General features: G+C 41.5%; 1 protein-coding gene across 3 annotated transcripts in view; it reads left to right on the top strand.

The window, feature by feature from the left end:
* Positions 1–9,630: 9,630 nt before the first annotated feature.
* LOC115169386 (zinc finger protein 512B) overlaps positions 9,631–11,697 on the top strand; it is a 77,665-nt gene continuing 75,598 nt past the window's right edge. The window contains exons 1-2 of one of the 3 annotated variants that reach the window (XM_029724956.1): positions 9,631–10,102; positions 10,525–10,711. The gene's annotated coding sequence lies outside the window, so the exon portion shown is untranslated. The remainder of the gene's footprint in view (positions 10,103–10,524; positions 10,712–11,697) is intronic. The other 2 variants (XM_029724955.1, XM_029724954.1) reach the window with 2 other exon arrangements.

Here is an 11,697-nt window from a genome sequence, read left to right as displayed (position 1 = left end):
GTTACCTGTATGTTGTAAGAGAGAAGGAAGATTGATGGATGGGGTAAAACCTCCCCATATGTTTGAGATTGAGGACTGCCAATTTCTGCTAATGAGCACTAAGATAACCTGCCTAAATTACTACAGACCCGTAGCACTCACATCTGTAGCTATGAAGTGCTTTGAAAGGCTGGTAATGGCTCACATTAACACCATTATCCCAGACCCCCTAGACGCACTCCAATTTGCATACCGTTCAAACAGATCCACAGATGATGCAATCTCTATTGCACTCCACACTGCTCTTTCCCACCTGGACAAAAGGAACACCTATGTGAGAATGCTATTCATTGACTACAGCTCAGCGTTCAACACCATAGGGCCCTCAAAGCTCATCGCTAAGCTAAGGATCCTGGGACTAAACACCTCCCTCTGCAACTGGATCCTGGACTTCCTGACAGGCCGCCCCCAGGTGGTGAGGGTAGGTAGCAACACATCTGCCACGCTGATCCTCAACACTGGAGCCCCTCAGGGGTGCGTGCTCAGTCCCCTCCTGTACTCCCTGCTCACCCAAACCTGCATGGCCAGGCACGACTCCAACATCATCATTAAGTTTGCATATGACACAACAGTGGTAGGCCTGATCACCGACAACGACGAGAGCTTATAGGGAGGAGGTCAGAGACCTGGCCGGGTGGTGACAGAATAACAACCTCTCCTTCAACATAATCAAGACAAAGGAGATGATTGTGGACTACAGGAAATGGAGGACTGAGCACGCCCCCATTCTCATCGACAGGGCTGTAGTGAAGCAGGTTGAGAGCTTCAAGTTCCTTGGTCTCCACATCACCAACAAACTAGAATGGTCCAAACACACCAAGACAGCTCTGAAGAGGGCACAACAAAACCTATTCCCCCTCAGGAGACTGAAAAGATTTGGCATGGGTCCTCAGATCCTCAAAAGTTTCTACAGCTGCAACATCGAGAGCATCCTGACTGGTTGCATCACTACCTGGTACGGCAACTGCTCGGCCTCAGACCGCAAGGCACTACAGAGGGTAGCGCGTACGGCCCAGTACATCAATGAGGCTAAGTGGCCTGCCGTCCAGGACCTTTACACCAGGCGGTGTCAGAGGAAGGCCCTAAATATTGTCAAAGACCCCAGCCACCCCAGTCATAGACTGTTCTCTCTGCTACCGGAGCGCCAAGTCTAGGACCAAAAGGCTTCTCAACAGCTTTTATCCCCAAGCCATAAGACTCCTGAACAGGTAATCAAATGGCTACCCGGACTATTTGTATTGTGTCCCACCACCCACCACCCGCCAACCCCTCTTTTACGCTGCTGATACTCTTTGTTTATCATCTATGCATAGTCACTTTAACTATACATTCATGTACATATTACCTCAATATGCCCGACTAACCGGTGCCCCCGCACATTGACTCTGTACCGTTACAACTTGTATATAGCCGCACTACTGTTATTTTCGCTGTCATTTTAGTTTTTTTATTTCTTTACTTATCTATTGTTTATCTAACACCTAGTTTTTACTTAAAAATTACACTGTTGGTTAGGGCTTGTAAGTAAGCATTTCACTGTAAGGTCTACACCTGTTGTATTCAGTGCACGTGACAAATAAACTTTGATTTGATTTAATGTGTATGGTGGGATATTCTCATCAGATGGCCTGGGGTCACCTTTGAGATATGAAAATATCTGGCAAAGTTCCATTTTGGAGTGAAAATAGCACTTCAACCTCCAAACATTAGTCATGTACACGTACATGTACACATTAGTCATGCCTTAGATAGCTCTTTTGTCCAACCCCCCACACATGTGGAGACCTCACCTGGCTTAACAGGTGCCTCCAGAGACACAACCTCTCTCATCGTCTCTCAATGCCTAGGTTTTACCTCCACTTTACTCACATCCTACAGGCCGCCCCCAGGCCGCCCCCCTTGTCTGTACATTTAGCCCTGAATCTATTGTAACATGCCCAGAAATCTGTAATATGCCCAGAAATCCTACTGGCCCCCCAACACACCTTCCAGCCGCATCTGGTCTCCCATCAAGGGACAGACCAGGACCAACCCTGCTTAGCTTCAGAAGCAAGCCAGCAGTGGGACGCAGGGGCGGCAGGTAGCCTAGTGTTTAGACAGTTGGACTAGTAACCGGAAGGTTGCAAGATCGAATCCCCGAGCTATATATCCCTATATCCCGATATCCCTCGGCCAACAGCTCTGCACTTCTCCTTCAACCAAATCCAGACAGCTGATGTTCTGAAAGAGCTGCAAAATCTGGATCCCTACAAAATATCTGGGCTAGACAATCTGGACCATACCCTACCTTCTCCACTATGCAATCTGGTTTCCGAGCTGGTCATGGGTGAACCTCAGCCATGCCTAAGATCCTAAACGATATCATAACCGCCATCGATAAAAGACAGTACTGTGCAGCCGACTCTGTCAATCACCGCATTCTTATCGGCAGACTCAACAGCCTTGGTTTCTCAAATGACTGCCTCGCCTGGTTCACCAACTACTTCTCAGTTAGAGTTCATTGTGTCAAATCGGAGGGCCTGTTGTCCGGAACTCTGGAAGTCTCTATGGGGGTGCCACAGGGTTCAATTCTCGGGCCGACTCTTTTCTCTGGAAATATCAATGATGTCGCTCTTGCTGCTGGTGATTCTCTGATCCACCTCTACGCAGACGACACCGTTCTGTATACATCTGGCCCTTCTTTGGACACTGTGTTAACAAACCTCCAAACGAGCTTCAATGCCATACAACTCTCCTTCCGTGGCCTCCAACTGCTTTTAAATGCTAGTAAAACTAAATGCATGCTCTTCAACCGATTGCTGCCCACACCCACCCGCACGACTAGCATCACTACTCTGGACGGTTCTGACTTAGAATATGTGGACAACTACAAATACCTAGGTGTCTGGTTAGACTGTAAACTCTCCTTCCAGACTCACATTAAGCATCTCCAATCCAAAATTAAATCTAGAATTGGCTTCCTATTTTGCAACAAAGCCTCCTTCACTCATGCCGCCAAACATACCCTCGTAAAACTGACCATCCTACCGATCCTTGACTTCGGCGATGTCATTTACAAAATAGCCTCTAACACTCTACTCAGTAAAGTGGATGTCATCTATCACAGTGCCATCCGTTTTGTCACCAAAGCCCCATATACTACCCACCACTGCGACTTGTATGCTCTCGTTGGCTGGCCCTCGCTACATATTCGTCGCCAAACCCACTGGCTCCAGGTCATCTATAAGTCTTTGCTAGGTAAAGCCCATCCTTATCTCAGCTCACTGGTCACCATAGCAACACCCACCCATACAACGCGATCCAGCAGGTATATTGCATTGGTCATCCCCAAAGCCAACACCCCCTTTGGCCGCCTTTCCTTATAGTTCTCTGCTGCCAATGACTGGAACGAATTGCAAAAATCTCTGAAGCTGGAGTCTTATATCTCCCTCTCTAATGTTAAGCATCAGCTGTTTGAGCAGCTTACCGATCACTGTACCTGTACACAGCCAATCTGTAAATAGCACACCCAACTACCTCCTCCCCATATAGTTTTTTGTTGTTGTTGCTCTTTTGCACCCCAGTATCTCTATTTGCACATCATCATCTACACATCTATCACTCCGGTGTTAATGCTAAATTGTAATTATTTCGCCTCTATGGCCTATATATTGCCTTACCTCCCTAATCTTACTATATTTGCACACACTGTACATAGATTTTTCTATTGTGTTATTGACTGTACGTTTGTTTACGTGTAACTCTGTATTGTTGCTTTTGTCGCACTGCTTTGCTTATCTTGGCCAGGTCGCAGTTGTAAATGAGAACTTGTTCTCAACTGGCCTACCTGATTAAATAAAGGTGAAATAAAAATAATTTAAAAAAAATGGTATTCTTCTCTGCCATATTCTAATGGAAAACACCTATGTTTGTTTCAAACGGCAACCCAAGAGATCCCAACCTGCCACTTTAGGAAGTTGTCTTTTAAAACTTTGTTGCAGGCTACTTAAGCGACTGGCATCTCGTCAATGGACAGCTGTCAACATAGCCACATTTATTGCAACAATAATAATAATAATAATATTAAACATCAATACAGGGACATTCCTGTGAATACAATGAAAATAGTAATAAAACACCAGGCAACCCCCCCCCCCCCCCAAAAAAAGCTATAATTCAGGACATAATTTATATGTGAGAAGGCAATGAGACATTAACAGACATGACTTCTAATCATTTTTCCAACTTTTTAAGTTTCACAAGTTTGAGGGATTTATAAAATTGAAACAGAATAATGAAAAAAAAAATGAAAGGAATTTTTCCACCCCATTTACATGTGTGAATATAATATTTGGCCAAGAGAATAACAATGGTAATAAAATAGTTATGATCAGAATTACAAGGATAAGGATAATGCCATTTAACCTGTTGGGGCTAGGGGGCAGTATTTGCACGGCCGGAACTGGTTACTACTCTTGCCCGGAAATGAGAATAGGCATATAATTAGTAGATTTGGATAGAAAACACTCTAAAGTTTCTAAAACTGTTTGAATGGTGTCTGTGAGTATAACAGAACTCATATGGCAGGCCAAAACCTGAGAAGATTCCATACAGGAAATGCCCTGTCTGACAATTTGTTGTCCTTCTGTTGCATCTCTATCGAAAATACAGCATCTGTGCTGTAACGTGACACTTTCTAAGGCTCCCATTGGCTCTCTAAAGCCGCCAGAAAGTGGAATGGGGTGTCTGCTGTCTCTGGGCAAAGAACAGCAGGAGAATTTGTGAGTGCTCAGCCTGGGGACAGTGACACTGGAGATGCGCGTTCACGAGAATTCTCAATTTTTTTCTTTCAGCCTTTGAATGAATAAAACATTGCCCGGTTGGAATATTATCGCTATTTTACGAGAAAAATCGCATAAAAATTGATTTTAAACAGCGTTTGACATGCTTCTAAGTACGGTAATGGAATATTTTGATTTTTTTTGTCACGAAATACGCTCGCGCGTCACCCTTCGGATAGTGACCTGAACGCACGAACAAAACGGAGCTATTTGAATATAACTATGGATTATTTGGAACCAAAACAACATTTGTTGTTGAAGTAGAAGTCCTGGGAGTGCATTCTGACGAATAACAGCAAAGGTAATCAAATTTTTCTAATAGTAATTCTGAGTTTAGTGAGTCCCAAACTTGGTGGGTGTCAAAATAGCTAGCCGTGATGGCCGAGCCATGTACTCAGAATATTGCAAAATGTGCTTTCGCCGAAAAGCTATTTTAAAATCTGATACCGCGATTTCATAAAGGAGTTCTGTATCTACCATTCTTAAAATAATTATGTATTTTGTCAACGTTTATCATGAGTAATTTAGTAAATTCACAGGAAGTTTTCGGTGGGTATGCTAGTTCTGAACATCACATGCTAATGTAAAAAGCTGTTTTTTTATATAAATATGAACTTGAACTTGATTGAACAAAACATGCATGTATTGTATAACATAATGTCCTAGGAGTGTCATCTGATGAAGATCATCAAAGGTTAGTGCTGCATTTAGCTATGGTTTTGGTTTTTGTGACATATATGCTTACTTTGAAAATGGCTGTGTGATTATTTTTGGCAGGGTACTCTCCTGACATAATCTAATGTTTTGCTTTCACTGTAAAGCCTTTTTGAAATCGGACAATGTGGTTAGATTAACGAGAGTCATGTCTTTAAATGGTGTAAAATAGTCATATGTTTGAGAAATTGAAGTTATAGCATTTTTGAGGTATTTGTATTTCGCGCCACGCGATTCCACTGGCTGTTGACTAGGGTGGGACGCAAACGTCCCACCTTGCCCAGGGAAGTTAATTTGTAAACTTGGAAAAGTGGGAACAACCTCAATATAACAAAGTGTTCTTGATAAGTCCAAGTAAAGGAAGTGGAATTGCTTTGTAAACCTTAATATATTCTCTCTGAGTAATATTAACCTTCAATTTACCAATGAACTCATCAAACGGCAGAAACTGTTGTCTAACAAATCACATACACAATGAATACCCTTGTTAACCTCTCTGGGCTAGGTGGGACGTAGAAAATGTCTTGATTCTGTCAATAGCCAAGGGAGTAGCCACCCTATCCTTTAGGAAAAGGGCAGTTCATCTGCAAATTGACTGATATTTATATCTTTACCAAAAATACAGATCCCTTTTAAATTCTCAGATTTTCTCAGATTTGCTAGTAAATCTGTGGCTAAAATAAATAAAAGAGGGGAGATTGGACAACACTGTCTAATTCTTCAAGCAAGAGAAACTAAGGGATGTTCCATTACTCATAGCCGCCAAACTTGAATATCATTATACATCATCCTTATTACTTTACAGAAATTCTCCCCAAACCTAAAAGCAGTGTTCTAAATAAAAAGTTGTGCTCTACAGTATCAAAATCCTTTAAAAAACAACATAAAGCCACGATCTTCCATTAACTCACTGTAATCTAAAACCAATCGTATTCGGTTATGAATACTCCTTCCTTTAATGAAGGCTGATTGACTTTCACTGATTATATCATCAAGGCCTTGTTTCAGCCTATTGGCATAGACATGGGGTACCTTATAGTCAGTTGCCAACAACGTGATTGGTATCCAATTGTCCAGGTAAAGAGAGTCCTTCTTTGGTTTGGGTATAAGAACCATGATAGTGTCATTTAATCCTATTCCTAGTTTGCCTACACTTCTCCAAATGAAAGAAATAAAATGCGTCAATCCATTTGGCCTTTGAACAGATGAAGGCACCCTTTGTCTTATCGTTGTATATGTCGTGCAGGCCACATTGGCATTTAGCAAGCTTGGCTTTTTCATCTTCCTTTAAATCAAGTTTATTGCTCAGCCTGTTAATATCAACAATAATATCCATCTGCTTGGAGAATCTTTTCTGAACTGGCATTTTACCAGTAATGATGTCAAGACATCGAAGTCAGAATTTAATCATTTACCATTTGTTACTATAAGAAAGAGCAGAAACGAGACAGGCTTCTCTGATAAGATCTTTAGACTGTAAACAAAATGACTCATTCTTTAAAAGAAAAGAGTTACATTTCCAGTATGCTTTAGGAGATCTCTTGTCATTGTCAAAACAAAAGTGTCACAAGGTGTATAGGAGGTGAAGTCAGGTGCAGGAGAGCAGGGTATAATGAACAGGCTCACTTTTATTATAGTTCCAAAACGAAAGCACTACATAAATCAAACGCGCTCAAAAAATGGAACATAAAAGTAAAGCGTGTAAATTAACACCACATAACATGAAACAATTACACACAAAACATGATGGGAAACAGAGGGTTAAATACAAGTAGCTTCATTGGGGAAATGAAAACCAGGTGTGTATGGAGACAAGACAAGACAAATGGACATATGAAAAATGGAGCGGCAATGGCTAGAAAGCCGGTGACGTCACTCGCCGAACGCCGCCCGAACAAGGAGAGGAGCCGACTTCGGCGGAAGTCGTGACCGAAAGAATAATGGAACAATGATCTGTCAGAGGAGCTGAAGAAATAGTACACTCACTGACAAGATTCATAAGATTGAAAGATACCAACCAATAATCAATTCTAGATTTGAATTGTCTGTCGCTTCTCCAGTGGTATGACATTCTGGCCTGTCTATATTTTAGTCTCACAAGTGTCACAACCCAGTATTGAGGCAACACTTCTCAATACTGGATATTTCATAGAGATGTAGGGTAGACAACAATCGTAGAGCAAATTAAGAAAGCTGGCAATAATTAAATGTAGCTACACACTCTAAAGCTCTGAGGCTATGACAGATGAAAGGAGGCAGGTTTTTGGTCATGTTACTTTCACTTTACAAACTATTTCAAATCAGTCCAGAAGAAGAGAAGCAGAGAAGGAAAGGTGATTACATTAAAACAGCATGCTTAATAATTCCTTCCTTGAGGCAGGCCTAACTGATTTAACATAAATTGACAGGTGAAAGCAAGGGCTCCGCCACATAGCTTTCACTGTCAAGTCATGTCTCATCAGTAAGCAGTGGTGTAAAGTACTTAAGTAAAAATACTTTAAAGTACTACTTAAGTAATTTTTTGGGTATCTGTACTTTACTTTACTATTTATATTTTTGACAACTTATTTTTACCTCACTACATTCCTAAAGACAATATTGTACTTTTTACTCCATATATTTTCCCTGACAACCAAAAGTACTCGCCACATTTTGAATGCTTAGCAGGACAGGAAATTAGTCAAATTCACACACTTATCAAGATAACATGTGGAGAACACAACAATCTCAGTGTTGGAGTGTGAACCTGGCTATCCGTACATTTTAAAAACAAGAAAATGGTGCTGTCTGCTTTGCTTAATATAAGGAATTTTAAGTGATTTATACTTTCACTTTTGATACTTAAGTATATTTAAAACCAAATACTTTTAGAATTTTACTTAAGTAGTATTTTACTGGTTGACTTTCACTTTTACTTGAGTAACTTTCTACTTACTTTCCTACTTACTTACTTTATTGTCCCCATGGGGAAATTTTGTCGTGGTGTCAAGTACACATTTAAAGTGGCGTTTAAATATAAAACAAAATTGACAATACAACTTTCATAACAATTACATACCAATAAAAAAATATAAAAAAAAGACTAACCTGCTGGCCTTACTGAGTCGATAGGAACATTAGCCCGAGCTATTTAGGAGGGATATCACACCTTCTATTAAGGTACCTATACTTTTACTCAAGTATAACAATTGGGTACTTTTTCCACCACTGTCAGTAACTACTTCAAAGAGTGGTGGAAAGTAGCATACATTTTACATCCATGACCCTGCTTGGGCTCTGATATTGCCCAGCCCTAAAACAAGTATACCCTGCCCTCTTCTGGGGGTTTAGGGGAACAGCCAGTGTACACAGATTACATCATTGTTTCTGATGTTTCCATTTATAGGAAATATTAGGTAATGCTGCCTGACACCAATCACACCCTGAGAGAGCTGAAGTCTCCTCTGGTTGTGTGAGCCCACTGTACGTGGCCATGATTCAGAGTGGATACAGAAGTAGGCCTACAGGCCACATACATTAGACCTACATATCATTATATTACAATTGGCGCATTCATCCCCCTCCTCTCCCCTGAAACTATTCCCCAGGTCGTTGCTGTAAATGAGAATGTGTTCTCAGTCAACTTACCTGGTAAAATAACGGTTAAATAAATAAATCAAAATTAACAGAGTAACATGGAGAACATTTAGCCACTCATACAGAAACTTGCTGACTTTAACAGAAATATAATAATAATGACGATGGTGACAATAATAATCATCATCATAAATAATCGTTTATTAGCGTGGAAAATAAGCGAAACTTTCAAGTGACCTTGGTTTTCGAAATTGATTTAGTTTGTTGGAATAAAATGACACCTCAGCAATGCTCAACCAAAATAGTCTTCTTATCATCTCGTAATTTATTTCACATTCTCTATCAAATTGATTGATCCGCTTCAGAGCTGAAATGCCAATTCAATTCTGTCCCAGTATCACTATGCAAGTTTTGATTGCTACGCTACCAGTGGTTTATTTTTTGGATTGACTGGCATGATACCCACGAAACAGCACAAAAACACATTACAATCTAGGGGCAGTTTTTGCCGAGCGTTCAGTTGGCTACCTGAAACTGCGCTTAACGATAAAAGCCGAATGTTTAGTAATATTAGGTGTACCTGATTAAAACGCTTAATCAAGCCTGGTTTTAAGAATTTAGCCTAACCCCTTTTCGTCATGACCGAACGGCGTTACGTCGGATGAGCCGTATCATACGGTCAGTTTTGTACCGGGTTTATTAGGCAGAAAGCCCGAATATTACATGCTCGATAACATTCATAATAACGCGAGAGTTTGTAAGTTGCCTGAAGACTGTAGTTACAACTGTCAAAGGTAGAGTGGGTACGCGCATAACCCAACACACTACTTACTATATTACTGTACACGGCCGCGAAGATAATATCCGTGTAAAAAAAATAACCCCGAGGTAAGGAACCGCAGACGGCAACGAATGCGACCGAGGTCGAATCTTTTCCTTCCTTTTTTCCTCAGGTTCGTTTTCTTTTACTCTAACTAACTCTCTTGCAGTTATCGAAAATTACCGCACTAAACATATTTTTGTGCCTCCCTTTGCTCCAGCCAGCGCAATGATTTGTTCTACTCCTCCTTCGTATTAAAGTCGCCATTTTGCTTCACTGCCTATATAAAACCTTGTATTTAAAATATTATCTTCAAGGAGTCGGAGACGGCTCTATCTTTCCTGCCTGCTGATTTCATGTTTGTTGAGTTTTCCAACGAGACGATTGAGGTTGAATACGTGCCTCGTGGTTGACATATTAATGCATGAGAGGGGGCAAGTGATGGCTGGAAAAAATGGTGAAAGTCTCTAGGATTTAAATTGGAATTTCCCTTTTCCTCCTCCTGCTGCTCCCTCTTCTTCATCGCCCCCTCCTCCTCTTTCCTCGGATTCACAGAGGGGGCTAAGGACCGACCGTGACGACTGTCAGTCCGCCTGCACCTACGCTCAAGACGGCAGGTGTGATTGCCATGTAACACCGGGAAAGGCGCATATACCGCGGGAAGTGTAGCTCTACCGCCTGACCCTTACGTGGGTGACCCGGGCCACCCAGCCGCTTGTGCTGGGTGACTCCGACATTCCAGGTAGGTGTGGTCTTCTGGAAGCCAACGTCCCGATGATATTCATCAACAACACTGTAAACATTGTTGCCAGTAGCGTTCAAATGCACAAATGTAGCACATTTCCATACGCAAACAATGTTGCTACAATGTAACCATCTAGAGTAAAACAGACGCAACTCAACCTGCCGTTTTCACCCAGATATGCCACATGTATCCTACGCGACCAAGAGGTGAATATGGCAGGTTGTGTTAGATTTTTGATTGACTGTGTGCCTGTGCAGCCTTCAAACATGTAAGTCTTAAATTCCCCAAATAGCTCCAACCTTTCACTTTGCTGCTGTTATTTTTGTTAATTCCCTAGTAGGCTTTAATTTTATTCCATTGCAGGCTTCTGGGTTCCTGCTTTGGTTGCAGCCATCTGTATGATGTCCTGGTTTCTAACTGTCATGAATTGGAAAGTAGGCTTACAAATGTAGGCAATACTACTAAAGTAGCAGTATAATGTAGCAGTAACAGTGTTGTATAACAGTAATACAGATAACTCAAACTGTGTGTGTGTGTGTGTGTGTGTGTGTGTGTGTGTGTGTGTGTGTGTGTGTGTGTGTGTGTGTGTGTGTGTGTGGCTTCTCCCCTTTGATCAGGTGTGTGTTCACCTCAAAAGTGTGTGTTCAAGGTGCACCACAAGTATGCCTGGTAGTCATAACAGTGCCTTGACTGTGTGGCACTTGTGTGTTCACTTCAATTGGGTGTAAAGTAAATGTGAATATAGAATATTCTATACTGTGAATTAGGGCTGGGCGATAAATCAATATCAATAATAGAGGTAATTATTTCCCTTAACGATTTCAAAACGTTTAGATACATTTTCGATAATGTCGATATAGAATAATTAGGTACAGCAGTCCATTTCACCTCTGTGACACAGCAGGAACGTGCGGAGAAGTGACAATATGCACGTGGAGAGGTATACGCCCACTAAAAACCACTTATCACCTCGAGTGATGGAG

The sequence above is a fragment of the Salmo trutta genome, chromosome 31, assembly GCF_901001165.1.
Source record: "Salmo trutta chromosome 31, fSalTru1.1, whole genome shotgun sequence".
In the NCBI taxonomy this organism is placed as follows: Eukaryota; Metazoa; Chordata; class Actinopteri; order Salmoniformes; family Salmonidae; genus Salmo; species Salmo trutta.
This window is presented reverse-complemented; position numbering and strand designations above follow the sequence as displayed.